The 26,689-nt window shown below is 43.4% G+C and overlaps 1 long non-coding RNA gene and 1 pseudogene across 1 annotated transcript; one reads left to right on the forward strand and one right to left on the reverse strand.

The window, feature by feature from the left end:
- Positions 1–10,594: 10,594 nt before the first annotated feature.
- Positions 10,595–14,506, reverse strand: LOC105278188 (annotated as a pseudogene).
- Positions 14,507–23,718: 9,212 nt separating this feature from the next.
- Positions 23,719–26,474, forward strand: LOC105277925. The gene is made up of 2 exons (XR_893697.3): positions 23,719–25,928; positions 26,284–26,474. It is a non-coding gene; the product is annotated as an uncharacterized LOC105277925 (long non-coding RNA).
- The last annotated feature ends 215 nt before the right edge of the window (positions 26,475–26,689 follow it).

Below are 26,689 nucleotides of genomic sequence, written 5' to 3' on the forward strand. Positions count from 1 at the left end.
TGTTATTTGATTACGATTGCTGACCCAATTGCGTCGACCACACGACGGTGTTTCCCGACGACGAAATTCTCCACGCGGCAGCGATGCGAGCTCGATAAAGCTTCATTTGTTGGGCGACCACCTACGTCGTGTTCCACCGTATTCCACGAGCCATCGTTACGTAAAGGTCGCCTCGCTAACCGGCACGAGTGCACGTCTCCGAGAACGATCGTAATAAATTGTCTTTTAATTCCGCGCACGCATCGATCTGTCCTGTACCGCTACGGTATTATTTTATCTCGCGTCTAGTTTACGAGCTATGCGGTACACGGATTGGACAATATGCTGGCAATATGAAAGCCAAGCTGCATCGGGATTGTACAATCGTATTTGTTCGCGTAAATGGTGACGGTATTTTGAAAGTACTTTATTTCAATGATTTAATGGAAAACATAGATCAAATAAGATATACGAGTGTAGAAAGCACGTATATTAATAAATGATAAAAATCTAATCACAATCACTTGACGTTAAAAAATAACGGCGTTTGAGATGTCAAGACGTGCAATGTTCGACGTGGCGTTAAAGCGCAGAAATTTGTTTATAGACAGCTCTTTATCGGCTGAATATTCGCTTTTTACAACGCCTTAATATAGATCGACGATAACGCGCGGCCGTTGCTCGTCTTTTATATGCTTCGATATATGCGCTCCATCGCGCCTGACGGATCGATACGGCCTCTCGTGAATACACATGTCATTATCCTAGGAATTTACGTCACGTCACGTTATTAAATTGTCTCTCCCTTTCCCCCTGCAAAACCCTCCAGAAAACGCCCCAAGAATTTATTTATTGAATCGAAAGAAGATCGCAAACTAAACAGAAATTTAATACACGCGATAACGTCACATATATATCTTATTACTATAAGAAAAGTTTTCTTGAAGGAAAACGAGACGGAAAATACCGAAAAATTTGCGAATCTCCCCGTGCATGTACGCGATGATACACCCACAGAAAAGATTTCTGGACTTAATGCTATTACTCTTTAATCTATCATAAAATAAGATCGCTATAGCGACAATCATATTTATTATTGAAAAGAAGCATATTTTAATCTTGAATAGAAAATTCGAAAATCTAGATTCGAATAATCTTCGTGCTATCTCATTCATTTTCTCAGAAGGATTTAGATACAAATTTGTAGCAAGTTCAAAATATTCTTGATTTCAGAATATTGTGAGATCTAAAAGACATCTTATTCTATTCTTGTAAGAGAATTTGTAGAATCTGCACAAAACGGCCAATATTTATGTGTTGCAATCGAAAATCGGGAAAGTGTTTCTGTTATTTACAATGAATAAGTGCAATACTCTACAAGAAATATTAAAAGATATGCAAATGTCTTATCTCGAATCTTATTTCTCAAGTAAGTATATTGTATATACTTACTTACATTTCCATATCTTTTAATATTTCTTGTAGAGTATTGCACTTATTCATTGTAAATAACAGAAACACTTTCCCGATTTTCGATTGCAACACATAAATATTGGCCGTTTTATCGGAATAAAGGACGCAGAAGCGCCGAGTCGACGAGCGACTGTGAGAAAATGATGCGTCGACATGGACAAAGCCTACTATAAAGTGGCGCTAATATCAAATTATTCTACATACAAGAATATATAAGCATAAATTTGTACATGTTACTCTTGTCTGAAGACAGTAAGACAATGTTATTTAATTCGAGAGAGAAGAATAGAAATTACTGATTTAAATTAAAAGTTGTTTTACTTTCATATTTTTTATACTTGTAATACGATTAAATTAGTCAAGAATATTTTTCGTCTTGTTATCAGAAATCCTTTCTGAGGGTGTATAACAGTATCAACGATATCTTCCTGGTGATAAATCTAGAATGCCATTTGGTGCTGCGATCAGGTGGGTTTCGTTAAAGCGACCGGCACACCGACAGCAGCCAGCTGAAAGCGGTTGGTCTTAAAGAGCACGGCGTCGTTCCTTTCAAATGCCGCTCCGACATTTGACGAGGTCAAAGACGGTGCGTGAGCTCGCGCGATTCGCTGCCGATGCACGTTCTCGTGGTACATGCAACGGGAGCGAAGTGACGCGAGTAATTCCAGTACTTTCACAGCAGTATACATGACGAACGACGATAAGCGAGTGACGGAGTTGCGCGTCGCGCGTTGCAAGAATTACGATCATTACGCGCGGGAGCCGTGATCGCGCGGACTCGCGATCGGGACGATCGGACGATCGTTGACGTAACGGCACCGCCAGCTGCTACCATCACTCGTTGTTTTCTTTTCGTAGCGCCGCGAACGCAAGTGACGAACTGCACGCTCACTTGACGTAACGAGCGGATAATTGTACGAACTCCGTCGGACTCGGCGAGATCGCAAGATCGCAAGATCGCCGTAATAAAGATCCCATAATCGGTCCGATCGCAATGTAGCGCCTCGTGTATGTACCGGCACACACGAGAGAGCTATCCTTCCAGAGATTTTCAGACGCGAATTTCCAGCCGACGTTTTTACGGGGACACGTTTCAATCTCCATAATAAATGTTCCCTGGCTAGTCAGTATCATGATTTATGGGACACGCCGCGCGCATCGGCAATTTCGAAGAGTAAGATTTACACCTCGGGTTTGCAGCGTGCTCTTCAAGACGGCGAGAACTGCAGTTCCCATGATGCTCCGACAAATAAAACATGCCGGCCCGCAACCGTTAGTAAATACTTGATGACACCCGCGGTCGAGCGCGATGGAATACCGATAGGAACGCCGGGCTCTTATTCGGGGCAGCCGGAAGCTTGCCAATCTCGTGGCTGCCAAGCCTCCGCGGAGATCCCTGAATGGAAGTGGCGGCGAGGATGCCAAGACGAGTGGATGGGATATTAGATTTTTCCCGAGGTCGCGGCAAAGAGCGAAGAATCGGCACCGAATGCGGATGTACGCTCGAAAAGCACTCCTCGCGCGGAAGAGACACGAGGGAACCAAATGCACACACCGTTAAAAATTGTGCGTCCATATGTTAAAATTTTCTTGTGTTGCCATGTTTTGATTACTACTTCAATGTAAAATTAACATACAACTGATATGTTATTAATTTTATAACAATTTTATATGTTACATTAATGTTAACTTCATAACTTAACATTTTGTGTATGTCTCTTAGAGATGGAATATTATTTGAAATGCTTTTAACACAATAATTTTAAACAATCAACATGTCACAAAGTCAGTTTAACATTCTAAAAGAAGTTAAAGTAAATCTTCAAATAATCATGGACTTTGACATATAAAATAATCAAATTTACTAAAATTAAATGTTTCTATCAAAAATAATTTAAGTTGAAATAATTACTATCATGTGTTAATATAACATAAAAAGTAAATGTTCATATTGTACGAACGAAAATGTTCTATCAACTTTTCTGATGAGTTATTGTAACTTCTCTTCCATGTAGTTTTCAATTACTTTGCATGTTATTTTTACATCACACTTAAAGTTACAATAACAAAAATAAATGTAAAGTATTGTGTTAATTACTTAACATTTCTAGTTTGTCAAGAAGTAACATATGACGAATGAGTTACTTTAACTTAAAATTTAGAGTGGACTTTCTGGGACATGCAAAAAATGTTAAAATTAACATTTTATTTTTTACTGTGCACTGACGTAAGAATACGCGTCACTTCGGCACGTCACGTTTCCCGTTCTGCTCTCGTTAGACCCGAAGGTCTCCCTTCGAGTTGCAGCATGCACTTACGAACTCGGTCACTTATCGTCCATCCAGGCGAAGAATACGCGCACAAATGCGTCGCGCGACGGTGCAACGGTCGATATTGCGCGATGGTGAACGTGATTCTGAATGATTAGGTGCGGGATAGGATAGAGACGACTTGCCTGTTTGTGTCGCTACAATGTATGTGCTTCAATTATTTTTGTATCTATAAATTAACGGAATCGTCAACGATAAATTTGCGCGGATAAAAAAACCCAAAGTGGTGCCCTTCCGTCTCGCAGAGTATCCCTCGAATTCACCCTCGCGTGATTCATCGCCGTGTATCGCGTGCGTACATACATATATTCATAGCGATACTTTTTGCGCTAGATTTATCTAGCTACATGTGTATCTACCCTAACCGGCTGTCTAGTTGAGTGCGCATCGTCACGGTGAAGTGAGATGGTGTAGCGGTATGAACGATGGGTCGAGAGGAGAGACGGGAAACCGAATGGACCATTTCGCCGAGGAAGATTGACATGTCGAAAATTGCTGCTACCTTAAGTAAAACCTCGAGGCGAGTTTTCGCGGGAAAAATGGAGCGGGGCCGCCGCAAAATGCATAAAATAGGTTCTGACGTTAAAGCAGTACAGGGGAAGGGAAGTGGATAAAAACGTCAAACAAAAACGATCACGTAACTCGAGCAATAATAACGCCGAGTACTATCGCATTGCAAAAGCATAATTGAAAGACCTCTGCGATTAAATTACATAAACGTGGTGTCAAGGAGAAGAAAGAGGCGAACGTTCTCTCTCTTCCGAGACATTTATTGCATTATGGACCTTCAGAGATCATTGCACTGCAGTAACCGTAATTAGATAGAAAGAAGAACTCTCTCGACTGTAGAATCCATGGAAGATAATAATAAATGAAATCGTTTTCGACTCGAGACGATCGTATGATACAACAATTCGGGAACCAGAATTAGATTTGGCGACTGCACGACCCGCAAGCTACAAGATTTAGCATTCGCCGAATCCAAAATCACACAAACGTCATAAGAATAAATTTTGAAGTCGAGAAAAACTGAAAGATAAAACCGAAAATCCGGGAATAATCCATCCCGAAAAATCAACAACAATTATAGTAATTTGCATATAACATTGCATCAAATTTACAAAAGCAAATGCTTTTTGCAGTAAAGATATTTTTCGTAAAATGTCTTCGAATAAACCTACTAATAATGTCCGTTTACGTTCTTTTACGTCGCTCACCATCGAATCGCGCGAAATGAGATTTTTCTCTCGTTGCAGATTCGTAAAAGATATTCGGGATAGTCCCTCCAGCGGCGATTACTCGTAAACGGGGAATCTTTAGACGAAAACCGCGGTTCTTCGTCATAAAACCGCCGGCTCTGTTTCGTTGCTTTCCAAGGCGGGCAAGTTGGAGTTTTACGATCGACCTGGGACGGCGATAGCGGTCTCCACCGGCATCAGGAAGCTCGTAACCGGAAGGTACACCGCGCCGGTAAGGTCATTACATCGTTACCATTAGGCGGCCTCTGGTCCCCTCCTCCACACTCCTCATCGTAGGTGCAGCGCGGGGCAGCTTCCTGCTGATGGCGACCAACGGCGGGAAGTGCACGTAGGGTGCATTAATGGGCGGCAACGTAAGTGTTTAACGGTGTTACGCCCGACGACGGCGAGACCAGCTAATTAACCGATGCATCGGCTTCTCTGAGATCCAGGCTTTCCCGTAAAAAGGGAATTCTTTGTCACAGGTTTATTCGAAACTCTCCTTTTTTGCTCGCGCGCCATAAAACGCGCTAGCTACTCCACGGCGAAATTCTTCCACGAGAGTAGAAACAAGCATCAAAGTTTCAAGCTATTATTAAGAGATTTGCTGTTCGTTTTTCGCTTCCATAAAGCACCATGAAATATGTAAGATTCCGTATGTTGCAGAAACACATGCGGCGTCATGTGTAACAGCTGCTATAATAGGAACGGTGCAATTTGTACTCCGTTGCATCACGAGGACTGCATTACCGTAAGCCAGACTCATCAAACGTGCCAACGAGAAGTGGCGAGATGAATTTGAGCGGACTTACGACAGCGGCGATAACGACCAACGAAGATGCAACGAGGCAAGAGCATCATCGTAATCGAGCGGGCGGAAGAGAAAGAAGTTGAAGAGGACAGCCGAAAAAGAGCTGAATCGAACGTGCACGTCGCTCCCTGAGCAATCATCTTCTTGGGAGAAAATCCCAAACGAGTTCCCGAACACGTTTGCCAAAAATGCGCCGCCGACTGATGCCGGAGCACCCGTTATTCGACACGCGCCCTTTCATGCTACTACCCCTCGTTCTCTCTGCTCCAGCGAACTCCCCAAGTTCGTCTATAGCGAGACACGTCCGTGAGCACGAGAAGCTTTGTATCCGCTCGAAGTACCGACTGATCGATTGTTCGTCGGCGTAATATCGGATGTATACTATCCGAACGACAAATATTAGGAGTGTGATTTAGTTTTGAGGGTTTTGCAACAGATGGCTGTAGTGTCAGTTTGTTCCAATAGCTGTTTCCGATAACTGTTGTTTCTTACAGTGTTGACATTATCCATGACATTTAGTAGCATTATAGCAATAGATGCAATAACAGTCGTGTTTATATCATCGTAAAAATGCAATTTCCGAAACAGCATTTTCGACATGCGTTGCTTTTGTTTTTTAATCAAAAGAAAACTGCGGCTGACGGTTATAGAATTCTTGTGGAAACTTGTGGTGATTCTGCCCCATCAATTAAGACGTGTGAATACTGGTTTAGACGCTTTAAAAGTCGTGATACTGATGTGAAGGACAAAGAACGCTCGGGACAACCAAGAAAGCTTGAAAATGCAGATTTGCAAGCATTATTCGACGAAAATCCAACAGAATCCACTTCAGAACTTGCCAGAACATTAAATGTTGATCGTACAACAGTTACCAAACATTTACATGAAATGGGAAAAATTCAGAAAGAAGGGAAATGGGTTCGACATCAATTATCGGAAAGTGCCATTGTGAACCGGTTGAACATTTGCACTTCGTTGATCGCCAGGCAAAAAAAGAAGAGTCCTTTGTCTCGGATTGTTACTGGGGATGAAAAGTGGATCTGTTTTGATAATCCGAAACGCAGAAAATCATGGGTGGATCCAGGCGAACCATCACATCCACTCCGAGACGCAATATTCACGGTTCAAAAGTAATGCTCTGTATTTAGTGGGATAGTGTACTATGAGCTGTTAAATCCGCATGAGACTGTCACGGCTGATCGTTATCGACACCAATTGTACAAGTTGAAGCAAGCATTGGACCAAAAACGACCACCAATTGCGAGTAAACGACGGAAAGTGATTGTTCTTCGTGACAACGCTCGACCTCACGTTGCGTTATCAGTGAAACAAACACTATTAGAGCTTGAATGAGAAGTCTTACCGCACCCCGTGTATTCTCCGGACCAATGAGCAATCTCCATGCGATTATTATTTGTTCCGGTCGATGCAAGACGCTTTAGAGGATTCACACTTTCATAATTTCGAAGAAGTGCGAAAATTCGTCGACGAATGGATCAACTGAAAAGAAGAGTCATTTTATCGTGGTGGAATCCATCTCTTGCCAGAGCATTAAATGTTGATCGTACAACAGTTACCAAACATTTACATGAAATGGGAAAAATTCAGAAAGAAGGGAAATGGGTTCGACATCAATTATCGGAAAGTGCCATTGCGAACCGGTTGAACATTTGCACTTCGTTGATCGCCAGGCAAAAAAAGAAGAGTCCTTTGTCTCGGATTGTTACTGGGGATGAAAAGTGGATCTGTTTTGATAATCCGAAACGCAGAAAATCATGGGTGGATCCAGGCGAACCATCACATCCACTCCGAGACGCAATATTCACGGTTGAAAAGTAATGCTCCGTATTTGGTGGGATAGTGTACTATGAGCTGTTAAATCCGCATGAGACTGTCACGGCTGATCGTTATCGACACCAATTGTACAAGTTGAAGCAAGCATTGGACCAAAAACGACCACCAATTGCGAGTAAACGACGGAAAGTGATTCTTCTTCGTGACAACGCTCGACCTCACGTTGCGTTATCAGTGAAAGAAACACTATTAGAGCTCGAATGGGAAGTCTTACCGCACCCCGCGTATTCTCCATTGCTCCATGCGATTATTATTTGTTCCGGTCGATGCAAGACGCTTTAGAGGATACACACTTTCATAATTTGGAAGTGCGAAAATTCGTCGACGAATGGATCAACTGAAAAGAAGAGTCATTTTATCGTGGTGGAATCCATCTCTTGCCAGAGCATTAAATGTTGATCGTACAACAGTTACCAAACATTTACATGAAATGGGAAAAATTCAGAAAGAAGGGAAATGGGTTCGACATCAATTATCGGAAAGTGCCATTGCGAACCGGTTGAACATTTGCATTTCGTTGATCGCCAGGCAAAAAAAGAAGAGTCTTTTGTCTCGGATTGTTACTGGGGATGAAAAGTGGATCTATTTTGATAATCCGAAACGCAGAAAATCATGGGTGGATCCAGGCGAACCATCACATCCACTCCGAGACGCAATATTCACGATTCAAAAGTAATGCTCTGTATTTAGTGGGATAGTGTACTATGAGCTGTTAAATCCGCATGAGACTGTCACGGCTGATCGTTATCGACACCAGTTGTACAAGTTGAAGCAAACATTGGACCAAAAACGACCACCAATTGCGAGTAAACGACGGAAAGTGATTCTTCTTCGTGACAACGCTCGACCTCACGTTGCGTTATCAGTGAAAGAAACACTATTAGAGCTTGAATGGGAAGTCTTACCGCACCCCGCGTATTCTCCATGCGATTATTATTTGTTCCGGTCGATGCAAGACGCTTTAGAGGATACACACTTTCATAATTTGGAAGAAGTGCGAAAATTCGTCGACGAATGGATCAACTGAAAAGAAGAGTGATTTTATCGTGGTGGAATCCATCTCTTGCCAGAAAGATGGGAAAAAGTTATAGAAAAGAAAGGAAAATATTTTGATTAAGGTATTCATTCATTATCATATTTAAATACATGCGTTTTTGAGCAAAAAAAACCCTCAAAACTAAATCACACCCCTAATATATCAGCATTCTCGATTTGCGACGTGCCAATCTATGACTGCACCGGTTGTTCATCCGGTTTTAACAGTTTATCAGGTGCAACGCGCGCGCGAGTAAACCCACCCCGTCATGTAAAATAAATCGCAGCAAGGATAGATTTATCCCGTTTTTTGTAGGCGCGATGAAACGCGAATGCAGATCTGATCACGCGTCAAATTGCGGAACTCGGTGCAAAAACGTTTCTACATGAATATATGGAAACTCACTCGGAAGGAATGTAAGGCAGGACGAATCGCGAGCATTTCCGAGACGTACTCGGATCACCGAGGGACGTTCGAGTAAATCCGACATTTAAATGTTCGATGGAATCGAGATACGGTCTGGTGAAATCAAAATGCCTGCGGATCACCAAAACGCGACATTTTCGTATCAGCCATTCATGTATTCCCGGTAGCCGAATACAAGCATTTTGTCCTCACCAGACGACGCGGGGCCGAGTAATACGATGGCATAGTGACATTTATGCGACATCCGTGATGATACGGCAGTATGCAGAAAAGGATTCGTGTGTTTTATGGATACGAAAGTTGGCTCTCGGTAGTACATAATGGAAGACGACGGCGCAACACTCGTCGCCGTGGGACTGTATCGAAGCCTCGAGGTTTATGTCTGTATAAAACCGATGGAGAAGAGACCGTTATGATGGCCGTAAAATAATTGCCGTGATCCGCCCTCCTCGCTGTTTTATTATCCCGAGGCCGGGAAGAGTATCGGTGTCGCGTGTAAACCGACGTCTATTTCGATGGCTATTGTGCGGCGCTTATTTTAATCCTTTTGACATGTTGTTCGAATCCATGGTAAAATAGCATACGCTATGTTGAGTTCACAAACGATAACGCGCTGGCTGATCATGCCGGTGTCACTCGCATCAAGTATTCAACGAGTCGCAGAAGCGCGGATGGACGACGCGTCATAAGCTAACTAATTCACGAGCTAATTACAGAATAGCGAAGCGAGCGAAACCGTTCTCGAAATTGCCGGCGCGCCGCTGATAATCACCTTTCGTCCCGGAAATGACGATCAATCCCGTAATGACGGCGGTTTTCTATCGGGCGGCGGAGCACCGGCTGTTTGCAAAAGCACGACATGGCCGGCCAATTTGTCGGACATTAATGACGGCGAGCGGCGGCGCGTTAAGCGAACACCGTTTATAATCGCGCTGATTACAGTTGGGTCCATTGATTGTCCAAGCATAACCTTGGCAACGCGGGCGAGATGCGGTCGTCCGGGTTTCCTCCCCCTTGGGCTAGCAACGTCCCTCCCTGTCGCCGCGCCGGTGGGCATGTCGGCGAGGGTGAATTTTCAGACCGATGGATCCCGTCTCTCTCGCTTCGCCGACGCGTTAATGGAACGGCATCGGCGTTTCGCAAACGGCTTTTCTTCGACGCGACGTTCCGCATGAAATCGTTAACGCAAACGGAAATCCATAATTTCGCGCGTTCAATATGCCGGATGCGTTTTCGATAGAATCTTCAGTAGAGCGGGAGAATTGATGACACGTACTCGGGAAAATTCAGTCCGGTCTCTTGAATATTTATTACGAAGAAAATATTGATATCCGGTGACTATTCATACGTTTGCCGGGCTCTGGGATAATAGTTTATTGATCTCCCGTAATAGGGTCGCTATGTCCTGAAAAGCACAAATCGAAGTCCCTTTTTTTCTTCATCTTCAGCCGATTGGGTTTTATTGTTATTCGGTTCATTTATACTTTCATTTAGGATCAAAGACAGCATTTAATCATATCTGATATTTTTAATCATCGGCATCCTTTACTATTTTAGCGATATTTGATGTATCAAAATCATCAAACAAAATGTATCATATGTATGTAATTTTTATATAATAAATAAATATTTTTACATTATCTTTTTGTGTTATTTTTCCTTACATTGACATTTTTATTACCTTTACATTAATTTTCTTATTTTCCGCTCCTACAGAACCTACTTTGAAATTTTAGCTTTGAGACAAAGCGAACCGTCAAGTTGTAAATCGTATTTTTACGCTTGGAATCGCGTAGCTTCCGATTTTCCGCGTCCGTCAGACATCCCCTCGTTGGTCGCTTTCGTTTGATATAATGCGTTAGATACACGTCTAGCCGCAGCGGGCCGGGGTGATCGAAACCCTTTACGAAGTTATTTCAAGCCGGCGAGGGCCTGAGAAGTCGCACAAAGCGAAGTCTCGCCGTGCCACGAAATCGAATTACGCGGTGGTTGAGAAACGACGCGGAGAGACTGAAGGGCGAAAGGTAGATAGATAGATAAATAGGTGGTAGGTACGGTGAAACACAAGGGAATCGGCCCGCAGGCACGAAGAAGGCCTCCCTCCGAGCAAAAACGAGCTTATTCCACTTCACCTCGAATTTATATATTTAACTGCTTTAGTCTCTTGCACTATGTAGGCGCTCCGACCCTTCGCACGCGTTTAAGGGACCACACTACGTGAGAATCTTGTTTCTTCGGCAAAGTTCATTTAGCCACTTACGAAGTTCTATATCCTTGAAAAAGAAAATCAACTGGGGAATAAACTGGGTGAACTGGACACGACTGTACTATGATTACATGGCATCGATAATAAATTTATAACAACCCAATCCAATCTTGGTACACAAGATTTGAGTAAAATTGTAACGAAATTACAATTGCATCAGCCATTTTTATGGTTTCTTATGCGTGATTTTGTATCGTATTTTATCCAACTTCAAAACACATTTATTTTCCGACATAAAGGTAACAAAATATTCCAAAAAGCCCAGACAGCGTCTCACCGATTGATTTGCCGATCAGACACGAGGGAGACGAACAGGCAGATGAAAGGGCACAAAGCTGCTAGGCGATGGGCGGTTTAATCTAGTTGTTAATTTATAGTATTTCTGCAGCGAACGTCCTTTAATATGTGCAGAACCGAATAGCACAAAGGACTTAATCTCGCTACTTCATTTGCATACAACCCTCTCGGAGCTCCGACTTGGCGGCTGGATGGACCGACAGATGCAATTAACTCATCCGTAATCCTCCTCCTCTGCCTGCTCAAAAAATAAACCGCCCGCCGAACGGCAAACAAGATGCAGATCGCGCCGCGGAATAATAAACCGCAATGGTAACAGAAATAAAGGGAGAGAAATGATCGGAGAGGAAATAAATGGACGAGCGCGGGACTTGTGAAAGTTCAAAGTTTCATTTTCTCATTACGCAAAAAATCGCGAGGATAACGTGACGATGATGAATCAAACGCGTCTATGAGGAAAATAAAAATGCAGGAAAAATACAAGCGGTAACTTTTTGGCTATTTTCCCAGAAGAAATTCGACGGTTGTAATAAAACGGTACAGAAAAAAAACAATTATTGAGATATTGATATATCGATTCTCAACAAAAAAGGAGAGAGAAAATAACAGTTTTCGCGTAACAGAATAAATCCTATATCCCTGTCGAGACTCGTCACGCTTTACCACTTCTCTATGAAGCAAATTCTGTCACATCGCGTTACGGCAACCGCCGCCCTTTCCCCTCTTGCCCTTTCACCACTCCTCGGCTGTATTTCGGTGTATTTCGATATCAACCACTCGCTGAATTCTCCATTTCCAATCTTTCAGTCGAGTGTACCCTGGGAAATTGAAACTGAAATACCTTGCGCCACTTTAACGAACCGCACGAAATAGAAGATTCGCGGGGAAATCCTAAAATATTAAACCGATATAATCCGCGCCGTAGCGCTATCACCGTTGGATAATACTGTGCACATGCGGTGGCATTTATATTTAACTGCGGCGGCGCGTTTACAATCGCGCGTTTAAATTTTCAGTTTCCAATTTATCATTCCCCGCCCGGCCCCGCGCGTGACTTGCCGCACAGCTGCCGCGAATTAAACGAGATTAACGTGGGTGGAAGGGGATCTAATGAAAATTTTCGTCTTAGCTGCCCACGGCGTTTCACCATCTTCTTCGCGATGGCAATTTCCTGTGAAGAAAGGGTACAAACAAAGAGAAAAATGATGACCTCGCGTCGCCGGGAATCTCTGCCGCGCCGCTTTGCCACTTTTGACGAAACGAAGAGAAAAACGAACATTGGAGATGAGCCGCGGGGAAATAGAATGAGAGAACGACAGAGGGAGATAAAACGGAACGAAGTAAGACTAAATTCGCGACCGCCGCCGCATTCCGCGGGACGAGTTGTCGACGACGTCAGCGAAATCGCCGCGCTTCCTTCTCGGGATCGTTACTGCAATGTGAGAGATAAGAACCACCCTTTGCGCCGTAAACGTGATTTCCCTTCGAGCAGAAAAATTTTCCTTTCTCCGCGTTCTCTCAGCCCGACCGAAAGGAGCATCCCTGCCGGAGTCTTCTCGCTCGGCTGATAAAAATCCTTCTAAATCTTGCCGAAGCCCGCGAAAGAACCGGCATCCCACGGGACTGGTTTGCTCGAAGAGATACGGTTGCGTCGGTATAGACGCGAAATTTGCATCTAATGACTCGCGATACGCCGCGATTCTCTTGCGCGACTGCAAAAATAATTCTCCGCGTGAGGAACGCGCCCTCGTAAAAGACCCCGTTTGATCGAATTGAAAGAAGAGTGCCAACCTTTAAGATACTCTTTAAAACATTTGTACAACCGAGACGTAAGCTTTCTTTGCGAAATGTAAGTATTAGGTTGGCGCAAATGAAATGGCCGTTTTTGAATTTGAACTTTAAAGCTTTATTTGACAAACTTAACACTTACTATATTAATCAAAATAGTCTCCATCTATTTCAATGCATTTGTTCCAACGTGATACAAGTGCATCAATACCATGTTTAAAAAAATCTGAAGAACGAGAGCCGATGAACTCATGGAATGCATCTTTTACACGCTTTTCTTCTTGGAAAACTTTTCCAGTTAGAAACCCATCCAAATGTTTGAACAAATGATAATCAGTCGGTGAAATATCTGGAGAATAAGGAGGATGAGGGAGAACTTCGATGTTTAACTCGGATAATTTTTTTATGGTCTTTTTTGCAACGTGTGGCCTAGCATTATCGTGAAGTAACAATACACCATGTCTATTGACCAATGCCGGCTGTTGAGCGCACAGGTTTGCATACGTAACGTCAATTTCCTGACAGTATTTATCAGCGTTTATAGCCTCACCTTGTTTGCTAAATGAATAATGCACGATTCCCTTACTTGACCACCATACTGAAACCATAATCTTTTTGGGATGAAGGTTCGGCTTTGGCATACGTTTTGGAGGCTCATTCACATTCAGCCACTGTGCAGATCGTCGACGGTTATCATATAATATTCATTTTTCATCGCACGTCACAATTCTGTGCAATATTCCATCATTATTATGCCGGGAAAGCAAAGAAATGCAGGTTTCTAAACGTCTTATTTTGTCTCTCTCCGTCAATTCATGGGGAACCCATTTATCCAACTTCTTCACTTTTCCCAGCTTTCGTAAATGTCTGACGACAGTTGAGTGATGAACATTGAGCCTTTCTGCAACCTCTCGAACTGTTAATGTCGGATCTATTAGGTTGTTCATTAAGTTCTGCGGTTTTCTTGAAAGATAGCGTTTGTCCATTGAAAAAGATAGCATGCATCGCCTGAACCGCGGATTGCCGAATACTCCGTGACAGGTTAGACAACGCTTGACATTTCGCCAGTCTTTGTTGTGTTTTGACGTGTTGTGTGTACGCGCTATTCATTGAAAATGGAGGATCAAAAGGTGCATTTTCGGCACATTTTGCTATTTTTCTTCCGCAAAGGAGTAAAAGCGACGGACGCACAACGTGAGATATGTGGCGTGTACGGGGACTCGGCCATAAGCGCTGACACTTGTCAGCGTTGGTTCGCGCGCTTTCGTTCCGGAGATGTGAACGTCTCCGATGCTGCTCGCTCCGGTCGTCCATCCACCACTGACGACGACCAAATCGTGGCCGCAATCAAAGCAGACCGACACCTGACGACGCGAGAGATCGCGGAGCGCTACGACATCGCCCATACAACGGTTGCGCAGCGATTAAAACGGCTTGGGATGTCGAAAAAAGCAGATGTTTGGGTCCCTCACGAGCTCACCGAAAAGAACATTTTGGACCGCGTCATGATCTGTGAATCCCTGCTGAAATGGAACTCGCTGGAGGCCTTTCTCAAACGGGTGGTCACGGGAGATGAAAAATGGGTGGTATACAACAACATTCGACACAAGCGGTCATGGTGCGGTCCGGGTGAGTCGTCACAATCGGTTGCCAAAGCGGATTTGCATCCGAAGAAAGTGATGCTGAGTGTGTGGTGGGATTGGCGAGGCGTCCTGTACTTCGAGCTGCTTCCGCGCGGTCAGACCATCGACGCCGAGAAGCATTGCGCTCAGTTAGAAAAATTGAAGCAGGCAGTGGCGGAGAAGCGGCCGGAATTGGCGAACAGGAAGGGCGTTGTCTTCCACCACGACAACGCCAAACCACACATTGCTTTGGTGACCAAGAAGAAGTTGAAGTGCTTTGGCTGGGAAGTCATGCAGCACCCACCGTACTCCCCAGACCTTGCGCCGTCGGATTACCATCTGTTCCGGTCACTCCAAAACAATCTCGACGGGCAGCGCTTTAATTCAGTGGACGATATTCAAACGTACTTGAAGGACTTTTTCGCGCAGAAGTCGCGCGACTTCTACAAACGCGGCATTATGTCCCTTCCAGAACGTTGGCAGAAGGTGGTCGATCAAGATGGACAATACATTCTAGATTGAATAAATGTGTAAGTACAATAGATTTATGTTTTAATTTAGGGCAAAAAAACCGTAGAACTTAATGAACAACCTAATACTTCGATCATGTCCTTTAAAATAGTGTCATCAATGACGAAAGGTGCATGTCCACGAGGCAAATTGTCAAGGTTTGTGTCTCCAGATCGAAACTTTTCAAACCAACGCCTCGTTCTTCTTTCATTCGCGGAACCTTCGCCGAAAGCCGTATTAATATTTCGCGTTGCCAGGGCCGCACTATGACCGAGTTTGAACTCGTACAAAGAAATTATTCGAATTTCCTTATTTTCCATCTTGACATAAACATGAATTTCAACAATCAATATCCTACTAAAAAAGTCAGATTATGTATACAAATTCACGCGCGGGAAATGTACTTTTGATATAGTATACATACAGCGCTGTCGGCGCGGAAGAAAGGTGAACTACAAAGGTGAGAAGTTTAAAATAAGAAAAACGGCCATTTCATTTGCACCAACCTAATAAATCCCAAGATGTACAAGACGTAACAAGCGACAATAAAATTGTTAACAATTTTAGATGGTTTCCCAATTGTTTATACGGCACGAAAAAAAAATCTTTCTTAGCGCATTATTCATAAGAAAAATCGAAATAGGAAGACCGGACGTTTGATGAGAATGCAATTCCACTTACCGCCCGAGTGCTGAACGTCTGGTTTACGTTGTTGACGTTGTTATTGATGTGATTGTTGTTGAGATTATTGCTGGTGGAGTTGGTGGAGTTGTTGTTGCTCGCATGATGATTCGAGTGGTTCCCATTGTTGTGCTTGCTGTGCTTGTGCAACACCATCGCGGCGAACATGTCGGATGTGCACGATACGCGCGCGGTACGCGCGCAGAATGCAGGGGATGATCTTTTAGAAAAAGTCTACGACTCACTGCTGCACGTTTCGTCGCATGACTAGAATCGTCCACTTCAACTGACCCGAGCTGGAATATGGCGATTGGTTCGATAGGTCACGACAACCGCAAGAAACACGAGAGAATCGCGTGCCTGGTGGATATATGGAGACCTTCAAACTTCTTACAACCCTCCGAGTATTGGAGAATGTATCTTGCGAAATCTACAGGGAGAAAGTGGAAATCTTTCATCTCGACATGTTATTTATTCTTTAAGGCGAGACGGTGTTTTCAAAAAACTTTTAAAAGATATATTATGACATCCGCTGATATCTTAAACGTTAATCGTGCCGTAAAGTAACAGGCTCTCACCGGAATGCGCGTAGAAATTGTGACGGTTACGGAGTAATAAATCGCGTTTCGGTTCCAGCGTGGGAGCTCCGAAAAACTCGGCTTTCTGACCGGAGCACTCGCACACGAACGTAAGTTACACGCACGCTGGGCGATGTATCGCTTCACGAAGAAACACTAATCTCATCGTACCGTCTGCGGAGCAGTTCGGTACACCGCAAGAATAGCACGCGGCCTGCGGATTCCGTAGGAAATCGCGCGAGTACAACCGGAGCGCAATCGAATGAGAGAGGGAGCTTTTCGGGCGTTTTCCCCCACTGATCTCGTTGGCCGAACCGTCGCGTGATTGAAGACAATGGTAAAAACTACCCCACGTACGCGGCAGCTGGTATCGCGTAATCGTTACGAAACCGCGGATGAACGAATCGAGGATAAATCTCGAAGGTAAAGTTCCTTCACAGAGAAAGAAAATTGCTGGGGTATCTACACCCTCAGAAAGGATTTCTGATAACAAGACGAAAAATATTCTTGACTAATTTAATCGTATTACAAGTATAAAAAATATGAAAGTAAAACAACTTTTAATTTAAATCAGTAATTTCTATTCTTCTCTCTCGAATTAAATAACATTGTCTTACTGTCTTCAGACAAGAGTAACATGTACAAATTTATGCTTATATATTCTTGTATGTAGAATAATTTGATATTAGCGCCACTTTATAGTAGGCTTTGTCGATATCGACGCATCATTTTCTCACAGTCGCTCGTCGACTCGGCGTTTCTGCGTCCTTTATTCCGATAAAACGGCCAATATTTATGTGTTGCAATCGAAAATCGGGAAAGTGTTTCTGTTATTTACAATGAATAAGTGCAATACTCTACAAGAAATATTAAAAGATATGGAAATGTAAGTAAGTATATACAATATACTTACTTGAGAAATAAGATTCGGGATAAGACATTTCCATATCTTTTAATATTTCTTGTAGAGTATTGCACTTATTCATTGTAAATAACAGAAACACTTTCCCGATTTTCGATTGCAACACATAAATATTGGCCGTTTTGTGCAGATTCTACAAATTCTCTTACAAGAATAGAATAAGATATCTTTTAGATCTCACAATATTCTGAAATCAAGAATATTTTGAACTTGCTACAAATTTGTATCTAAATCCTTCTGAGAAAATGAATGAGATAGCACGAAGATTATTTGAATCTAGATTTTCGAATTTTCTATTCAAGATTAAAATATGCTTCTTTTCAATAATAAATATGATTGTCGCTATAGCGATCTTATTTTATGATAGATTAAAGAGTAATAGCATTAAGTCCAGAAATCTTTTCTGTGGGTGTACTTCTACAGCTGGAATTCTTTCTCACTTATTGTTAGATCAGAGAAATGAATTACGCGGCGAGATCAGAAACGCACGATGATGAACGAAGTCTCGACACGATGCGCGTCTGTCAGTTCGAAAAGAATTGCTGCTACTGCGACTCGAGGACAGAAAACCGGTCGGGCAGTTTCGCGGTCAGCAATAACGACGGTCGATTACTGGTAATTAGCGCAAAATGATTATTTATCTCCGCTGGTAACCTTCTGATGACTAATGCACTGCGACGAAGACTTGGGTGTAGCTTTTGTGTTAGGACTGAGCGTAATAGTGAGTCACCGATCGCGGTTAAACATATCACGTTCCTGGATCGCTCGACAGACCCTGTCTTATGCAATTCGGTCTTACATCTCCGCGTAAAAACGCGTGACGACCTTTTTCGTCAAGTACGAGGAAAAAGTTATGACAGATCACGGAAAAATTATACATTTACGTAACGGCCGGATCACGTGCACGATAAGAAGGGGAACTCGATTACTTGTGAAGTTAAGGCGCATTCGCAGGTGCGCGAGGACCGCCTGCGAGTGCAAGAAATACTATGCACGCGAGGAACGCACCGTCTGCCAGCACCTATTGATTTGTTATAAATAGTCAGGTGCAGCGAACTGCGGCTATTCGTCTTTCTCCCCTCGTCTCTCTGGCTTCTCTCGCCACTTTCTGACGTAGCAACCGTTTCCCTCTCTCCCTCTCTTTGTAAACTTCCCTTCTCCTTTTGTCTTTGTCTATCTCCTTTGTCTCCGATTTGTGTAATATGCATCTCGACAGGATCTCCGCAAACCACGATTTTCATTGTAAATATCGTTCAACATGCGTCACATAGGAGAGATATAACCTTCCATTACGTCGGCCTACGTCGATAAATCGTTCAAAGCACCGTTTTTCAGCTTCGTTCTCTTTTTCACAAGCTTTATGTTATAACTAGAATAATCGCGTTTCCTATCGGCACTTCCGTTCGCTTTTCTGAAAAACATTTTGGAAGCACGATAATTACGTTTTATTTAAAATTCCACTTTGGAAATCGCAAATTGTTAAATAGATGATTTAAACGTCCAAGGTATCCCAATATATGTCCATCACCGTTACACCGCGATAAAATAACTATCGTGTCGTAATCTACGGAAATGAAAATTCAAGCTCGGCACTTTGATAACTTGAAAAGAAGTACATCGTAAAATCGATTGCGATTTAAATTTCTAATGAGCAATAAAAATAAAGATTTATCACGTGTCACATGGATAATAATCGCACGTCAAACGCACTGAAAAAAAATCTGGTTGCATTAATTAGAAATCTGGTAGGTTCAACCAGTTTGTCTGTTGGAAAATGGACGAATCAGAATTCCTTTAGGAATTACCAGATGAGCATGATTAATTCCTTCCTGTTCAATTTACCAGATTTTCTTGATAATAATACTAAACGTATTTAGTTAAATTAACATGACTGTTTAGTGAAAAGAAACGTTTTTCTGTTTCGTTACCGTGAGTTTTCTTGGATTGCTGTAAATGAAATATCATGTTGATATTTATACAGGATGTCCCGTAATAATCGCCTAACCTCTCGCATGCCAATAGAGCAGATCGAGATGAACAGAAAAGTCCCGTATCATTTTGCGATATTCGCAATAATAATCGAAATATTGCATATTAAAGTCAAGCGAATCCAGAGCGCGCGGAGGCGAGTGCCGAGCCGCTCGAGGTATAGGATTATTATTGCGAATATCGCAAAATGATATGGGACTTTTCTCTTCATCTCGATCTGCTCTATTGGCACACGAGAGGTTAGGCGATTATTACGGGACACCCTGTATAAACAAATATAAGAAGAGAACACGTTTTTTCATCCGCCGTCACTTCACCAGCCATTCCACTAACTAATTTCATTTCACTACAGGAGGAAAACGTGCCGTCCGTGCCGATCAACACGCCCGACACGAAACAATAGAATGCTGCTGGAGTGCCCTGCGATTAACCAGAATTCTGATTGCATCTTCGTTCGTTCTTATGTCTAGTGTAATATAACTAGAAGTTTTATAGATCCAACTGGAAAATACTAACCAAATTCTTATAGTACAGTCTATCAAACGTTCTAGTTATAAAATATCCAGTCCTATCGTGATAACTAGAAATTCTTGGTTAGTTTAACCAAAATGCATTCTATCAGATACGTCTTGTTGATACAATCAAATCATTTTTCTCAGTGCGGAAACACCAAGGTAGAAGCCACGACAAGTATACTCAAGCAGGAAACGCAGTCAATTCACTTCGACAGTTGTTGAGAGAGACATTTGTCAAGTCCGAAGAATTAAGTGGCGCGAGTGATGGAACTCGCAGATGGAACTCGCAGATGGGTATAACCATGGTTCCACGGGAAACCATTGGCGTCCTCCTCGCGAGAAGACGAGTCGTTCGAGCTCGTGTACCGTACGTATTTACTGTTAATTGGAATAGTTGTTCGAACTTGCGGGCCACTTTGGACGGAGATGCAGCGTACGGCACTTTGCGTCTAAACGCACGACGTAACATGGTTAGCACCATGGCAATACTTGCGGCCGGAACATTGGCTGGTAATCAAATTGGGTCGCGCGTGATCCCCGACTTCTCTTTTTCTCTTGGCCGCCTCTTGCGATCCGCAAAACCAGGAGTCATGGATGCAACTCTGGACTGTGCGCCGTTTCGCGATCCCGCGATTTAACGCGAGAATTATAGACGGAATCAACAAATCGACGAGATGTAACGAACGCTCTTGTGGATACGTTTCCAATCGACGGAAATTCGTAATTGTTCTCCGCGCGACTCTGAATCGCCAAAGTTATGCAATCTCGTCGGTTAATTCGTGTTTTCATCGGCTGGAAACGCGCGATCGATTCACTATTCGCGGCCCTCCAGCAGCGACCGATAAGCGGTGGATACTTTAATCACAAAGTGGATCGCACGAAACCTCGATAATTGAAAACTTTCCCGACTTAACCCGACAGTCCCGCTTGCGAGCCTCCATCGGGGATTACAACGGCGGGATTTAGTTAGGTAACCTTGTTAAGCGAATTCGAATTGTATCGAAAGCAGCCGACTCTGTCATTAAGAGAGCAGGGGATTGTCGGTTTTGTCATTAAAATGAAAATAAAATAGGAAAAGAGCAACAACAGATTACACTCTGGTCGCGATCGAGCGCGTTTCCGTTTGTGTATCAATTGCTACCAGCCACAGTAACTTTTCCAATTACGAAATCGAGCGTGGAAAAAAAGAATCCATTGCGCCCGTCGAAAGGCACACATCGCGCGGCAATCGTCCATCGCAGATGAAACGAGAATCGAATGGAACCAATATATTTTTTATTTCCACATGTCGATATTTCGGTTCTTTTCTACTTTTCGCCCGTATGTCCTGAAATGGCGGGGATGACATCCCGAAAGATTACGTGATAACGCAGAGTGATCGCGAATCTCTTTGAAACTTTCGTCGTTGCGTCTGGTCTCGTTCAAAAGATGCTACGCCCGTGCGTTTGTTCGTTCGTACGAAAATTATTTCACATCGAACCGCGGATTCCGTCGTTGCGGAGCGAACTCGTCGGTTGATTCACTTTGGGAAACGCCGTTCCACAGGATTTTCTATTAACTGCATTGCTCTCGAGCGGGCGACGCAGTCTTTATTCGCGACGATAGGACGTCGACGAAAGATTCGTCGGCGAAGGTCGGTTCCAGTTCGTAAAGCCGAGCGTATAAAGTTTCCGTGGCGCGCGCTCGTCGTTTTGCAAAACGAGATCGGGCGAATTTCTTGTCGCGTCCACGACGGCAAGGACAACGGCAGGGACGGCGAGTTCGGATAAATATCTCGGCCAGGAACATCTCGCTCCTCGTCTCATTGCCGGTTTTTCGACGTTGCACTATTTCGCGTCTCGGCGTCTTCGCACAACTTTCGATTTCGCGAAATTATCATCTCGATTCGCAAATGCAACGAGACGTAACGCATAGATACGAATTCTCTTCCTTAAGCGAGGACTCGGTAAGTTTTATGTGTTCCACGCGAAATCGAGTTTGTTAAACCTTCAAAAAACCTTTCACATTTTATCATATAAATGATACATACGTAATTTTATGTGTATATATAAATAAAGATTTATAATACTAACGGTGATCTTGCGATTTGCAAGCGGAATTGAGAGTCGCGGCGTTCTTCCGGAAGAGTCCGGCTGGTACCTCGCCTCGTATGCAACGAGGAGGTCATGTTAAATTTACGATACCTCTACGATCCACCGGACAAGAAGATATTGCAGTATCGCAGGAAGATATTGAAAACTCGCCGCGGCGACGATTTACGATCACGTCAGGCAATAAAGGATGAAGCGCGCCGTGTCAAAACATCGTGGATCCCGCGACTCCATTTCCTCCGGAGGAAATTCTGATCGATCATGTGTAAACGATCCATCTCCCCGGCATTTGAGATCTCAATGCATCCGCGTTATTAATCCTCCCGTCATTAATTAACCGTAATCACATAACAGCGAGGCGATCTATAATTACACTGAGCGCGGCTAATGATCATCCGTTCTTATTCAATCACATTTATCCTTGCTACCTCCAAAAAACACCACTTGCAAAAAATCGTTCAATCGCGTTACCAACGCGCAGACTTTTCGCATTGAAGAATGTTTGAACGTCGGAGAACCCGTTTGCCATGGAAATGTATCACCCCCATAGCAGCGCGAGTATTGCTTAAAGGAACGATTCGACCCCCTGAAGTCGATCCACTGAATGTTTCGGCAGAGAACGAAAAAGGTCTCACAAGGGAAGGTTTTTAGGTGTTACACTCGGATTTCAAAAATTTTTTGCATGCAGGTAGGGAGGTCCCCAAATAGAAGAAAAAAATAAAAGTAGCGGCCCAAATGCATATTTGCGCGCTACGTGCGCAATTTTCGATGTTAGGTTAATTACTCAAAAATGCTATTTCCAATCGAATTCTTTACATTTTTTATTTCACCTAATGCACATTTATATTGCTTTGAATAATTTTGTGTGTGTGTGTTTAGAAAATACGAGCGTCTAATGTAATCTCGTGCCGCGCGAGCACAGTGCGTATAAAAGGTCCATTGCTCAAAAATGGTATTTGCATCGTAACTTTTTTAATTTTTTACTGCAACTGCCAATGCACACAATTTGGAATAATTGTACATTGCGCAAATCGTAGTTTGCTTTTTCTGCGTGATTTATTGTATGCGACTTTAAATAGATTTGATCAGAATCCATAACGAGGACATAAAAGATCTGGTCAAGGGAGGTTTTTAATCCTTTCAGTTTTAATTTTGGTTTTGATTTCTTTTTAAAGCGTTGTGCATTAGGTGAAATAAAAAATGTAAAGAATTCGATTGGAAATAGCATTTTTGAGTAATTAACCTAACATCGAAAATTGCGCACATAGCGCGCAAATATGCATTTGGGCCGCTACTTTTATAATTTGTCTTCTATTTGGGGACCTCCCTACCTGCATGCAAAAAAATTTTTAAATCCGAGTGTAACACCTAAAAACCTTTCCTTGTCGGTCGGTGCGTACGTATTGCTCGTATTCCACCTGTTCTCGCACGAAACGCGTATCCAGCATTACATAACGCAGGTTCACGCGTGTGCATGGCAGGTACATACGGTGCGTGTGTGCGGCTGGCAGGACCAATATATGCGAATGACGTGGATGTACATGGTCGCGCCCGCCGCATGTACGTAGTGTCCGACCTTTATCGAGCTCGTAGCGACGGCCGCGGCGTGCGGAAAAAAAAGAACGCCCGCGGGTCTACGCGGGTGGAACGAAGCTCGCCAATGATCACCGCCGGTGCTTCGAAATTGTACTGTGTGCTGCAGCGTTTGAAAACATCGCAGCCGTTATAACGCGAGTGTCAAGTAACTGACGGATTGTATGTTGCGCCGCAACAAACGCACGAATATCTTTAATAAAAGATTCTTTACGGAGCTTAGTATCATATAGTGTGGACCGACGTTCTGGTTCGCGCTTGTGTCATCAAAAGCGGAAATCTCGCGTTTCCTCCGGGAAATCCGTCAAACGTGCTAATTGAGAGATTGCGTCGATCGGTAATAACCACGTACTACGGGCGAGCTAATATTTGAGCACGGTAGAATTTCGGCGTTAATTGCTCGCTGTATTTTCCAAATTGGCTGCGCAAGCAGAAAGAGACAGGAAAGAGGGGAAGAAGAAGATAAAGATAACGATGGTTACATATCGTATGTCAATCTCGTTCCCGAAAAACATATCACGCGACGCAATCGAAAGCAATAACTGCACGTCGAATTCCACGTTGACAGTGTTCCATGAAGAGTTTCTAAGCACTGAAGGAAATCTGTCGCGATACGCGGTTCTCTCTCCTTCTCTCTCGAAAAAGTAATTTAAACGCGTAAACTCGTCCGACATCCAGAACGGCATCCTGACAGCCGTCGCAACGGCCGCGAGATGCATTGTCTGACTCGCTCGCGACTGTCGGCCGCCGATAGGATTCACAGAGAGCCGGCCTATAGAAATCCGCGCGGCGGCGTCAGGACGATTCCCTGGGTTTCATCGGAGACGTGCACGCGCGTACGCGCGCACTATTGTTTGCGGCGGACAGATTCATTTAAACTTGTCGGTCGCTCCCGTTCCTCTCCATTAAACTGCGCGAACTGTCCTCCACCAGCACACACGTTTCCGGTCGAAATGTCAAGATCCATGGCGTTTTTTGGAGCCTCGCCAGCGACGGTGACAGCCAATGATAAACCATAGGATAAACGCGTATCCGGGATAGGAGTAAATTTCTGCGCGGCCGAAGTAAGGATGCTACTTACGACTGCGAATCAGCTGGATGCTGTGGACCACACGCGTCGATTCTTATTTAATGAGCGAGACGGCTGTCGGTCGAGACCTGAGCGACGAGCTAATAATTATCGGTGCATTATTTGACGATAATTGGATCCTTGCTTCCTGTAATCCCGCGCGTGTTTCGCCACCGCCGCCGCCGATCAATCAATGGGAGTCCACCGGCGCGCGTTAAGGGGGGATTCTCATGTAACGAGTCAAAAAATTCTATTTTTTTTTGCTTAAATCAACTCTAATACATGTGGAAAATATGTTCCTAAAGTTACAAATCGATATTCGACCTCTACGTATAGTTATAGTCGAGTTTTCGACCGCGCGTTGAGTAGGTAGCTGGGAGCGCTCGGAGCGGAGACACGCGTCTCGTCTGCCCTCACTCATACACTCGTACGTAACAAACAGCTTCGCAGGTGTACGTCCAACGATTTTCTTTTGTTGGGATATACCTTCGCGTACTTGTATAGCTGAGGCAGGAAATTTTTACGAGAGCTTCAATTCGTGTGTTTGGCGTTTGGCTCCGAAATATTTATATTGTGGCATCCGAACAGTAGAAATAGCCGCATATATTGCTGCAAGATTATTCAACGAAGGCTATTTCGCCGTTTTAAAAATTATGGACACATTAGAACTAAAGATCGGTACCCATTGTAAGGAGTATGCAGACTCGTATGACGCCGCGCGGATACGGCGACAGGAGCGACGAAGCCTCAGTAGCTCGAAAGAAGCTCGAACTGCTCGCAAAGAACTGAATTTACAACAGCAGCAGTTATACGAGGATGCAGAAGGCCTACTATATGGCCCTGGAATCGCCGATTAGGACTGTAAGTATTGAAAAGCATTACTTTTTATAACCGAAAACTTTAAACGCGTTTTTCTCGAAATCACTTTTTTCAAACTGGTGTGCAGGATAACTAAAAAAATATTAGACCGATTGGGTTCTTTCGGGGCTCTACATGTAGACAATTATATTGTTCATCGTATGAACCTCAAAAACAACAAAAATTTTTAAAGTAAATAATGTTTGTTTCACAATAACAATGAAAATTTTAATGAAAAAACAGCATTTTTTTCAAATGTCGCCATTCTTTTCAATTTGGTTTTTTTTCTTGCTTCATGAGGTTCAAACGATGCGTAATGATCTATAATTAATAAATTTTGTTGAATATTCTGTTTCAGACCATTACAGCGGATGCTAGACTGCACACCGTTTGACGCCTGCGACGCCGAAGCCGCTGAAGGCGGCGTCCATACCTATATTTATATATATGTTTTTTTTAACCAAAAAAATATTTTTATATTCTCTTTACATGTATTGATGTACTATTAAAGTTTGAGATCCTTTGACTAAATACGTTCTTGAAAAAAAATTCCGAAAAATCTGCTTCTTTTTGGCTCTTTACATGAGAATCCCCCCTTAATAGACTGATGGGGATTTATCACGAATCGATTCGCAATAATGACGACCGTGCACGGCCGCGACGAATGTTCGCAAGTACGCGATAACGAGGCGACCAGGGAATGGCCAGAATTTTAATAAATCGTTTTGGTCCACGGTCGGCGGACGCCGATGGGGGTCGTTGTC

This window comes from Ooceraea biroi, chromosome 10 (genome assembly GCF_003672135.1).
Source record: "Ooceraea biroi isolate clonal line C1 chromosome 10, Obir_v5.4, whole genome shotgun sequence".
NCBI classification, from domain to species: domain Eukaryota; kingdom Metazoa; phylum Arthropoda; class Insecta; order Hymenoptera; family Formicidae; genus Ooceraea; species Ooceraea biroi.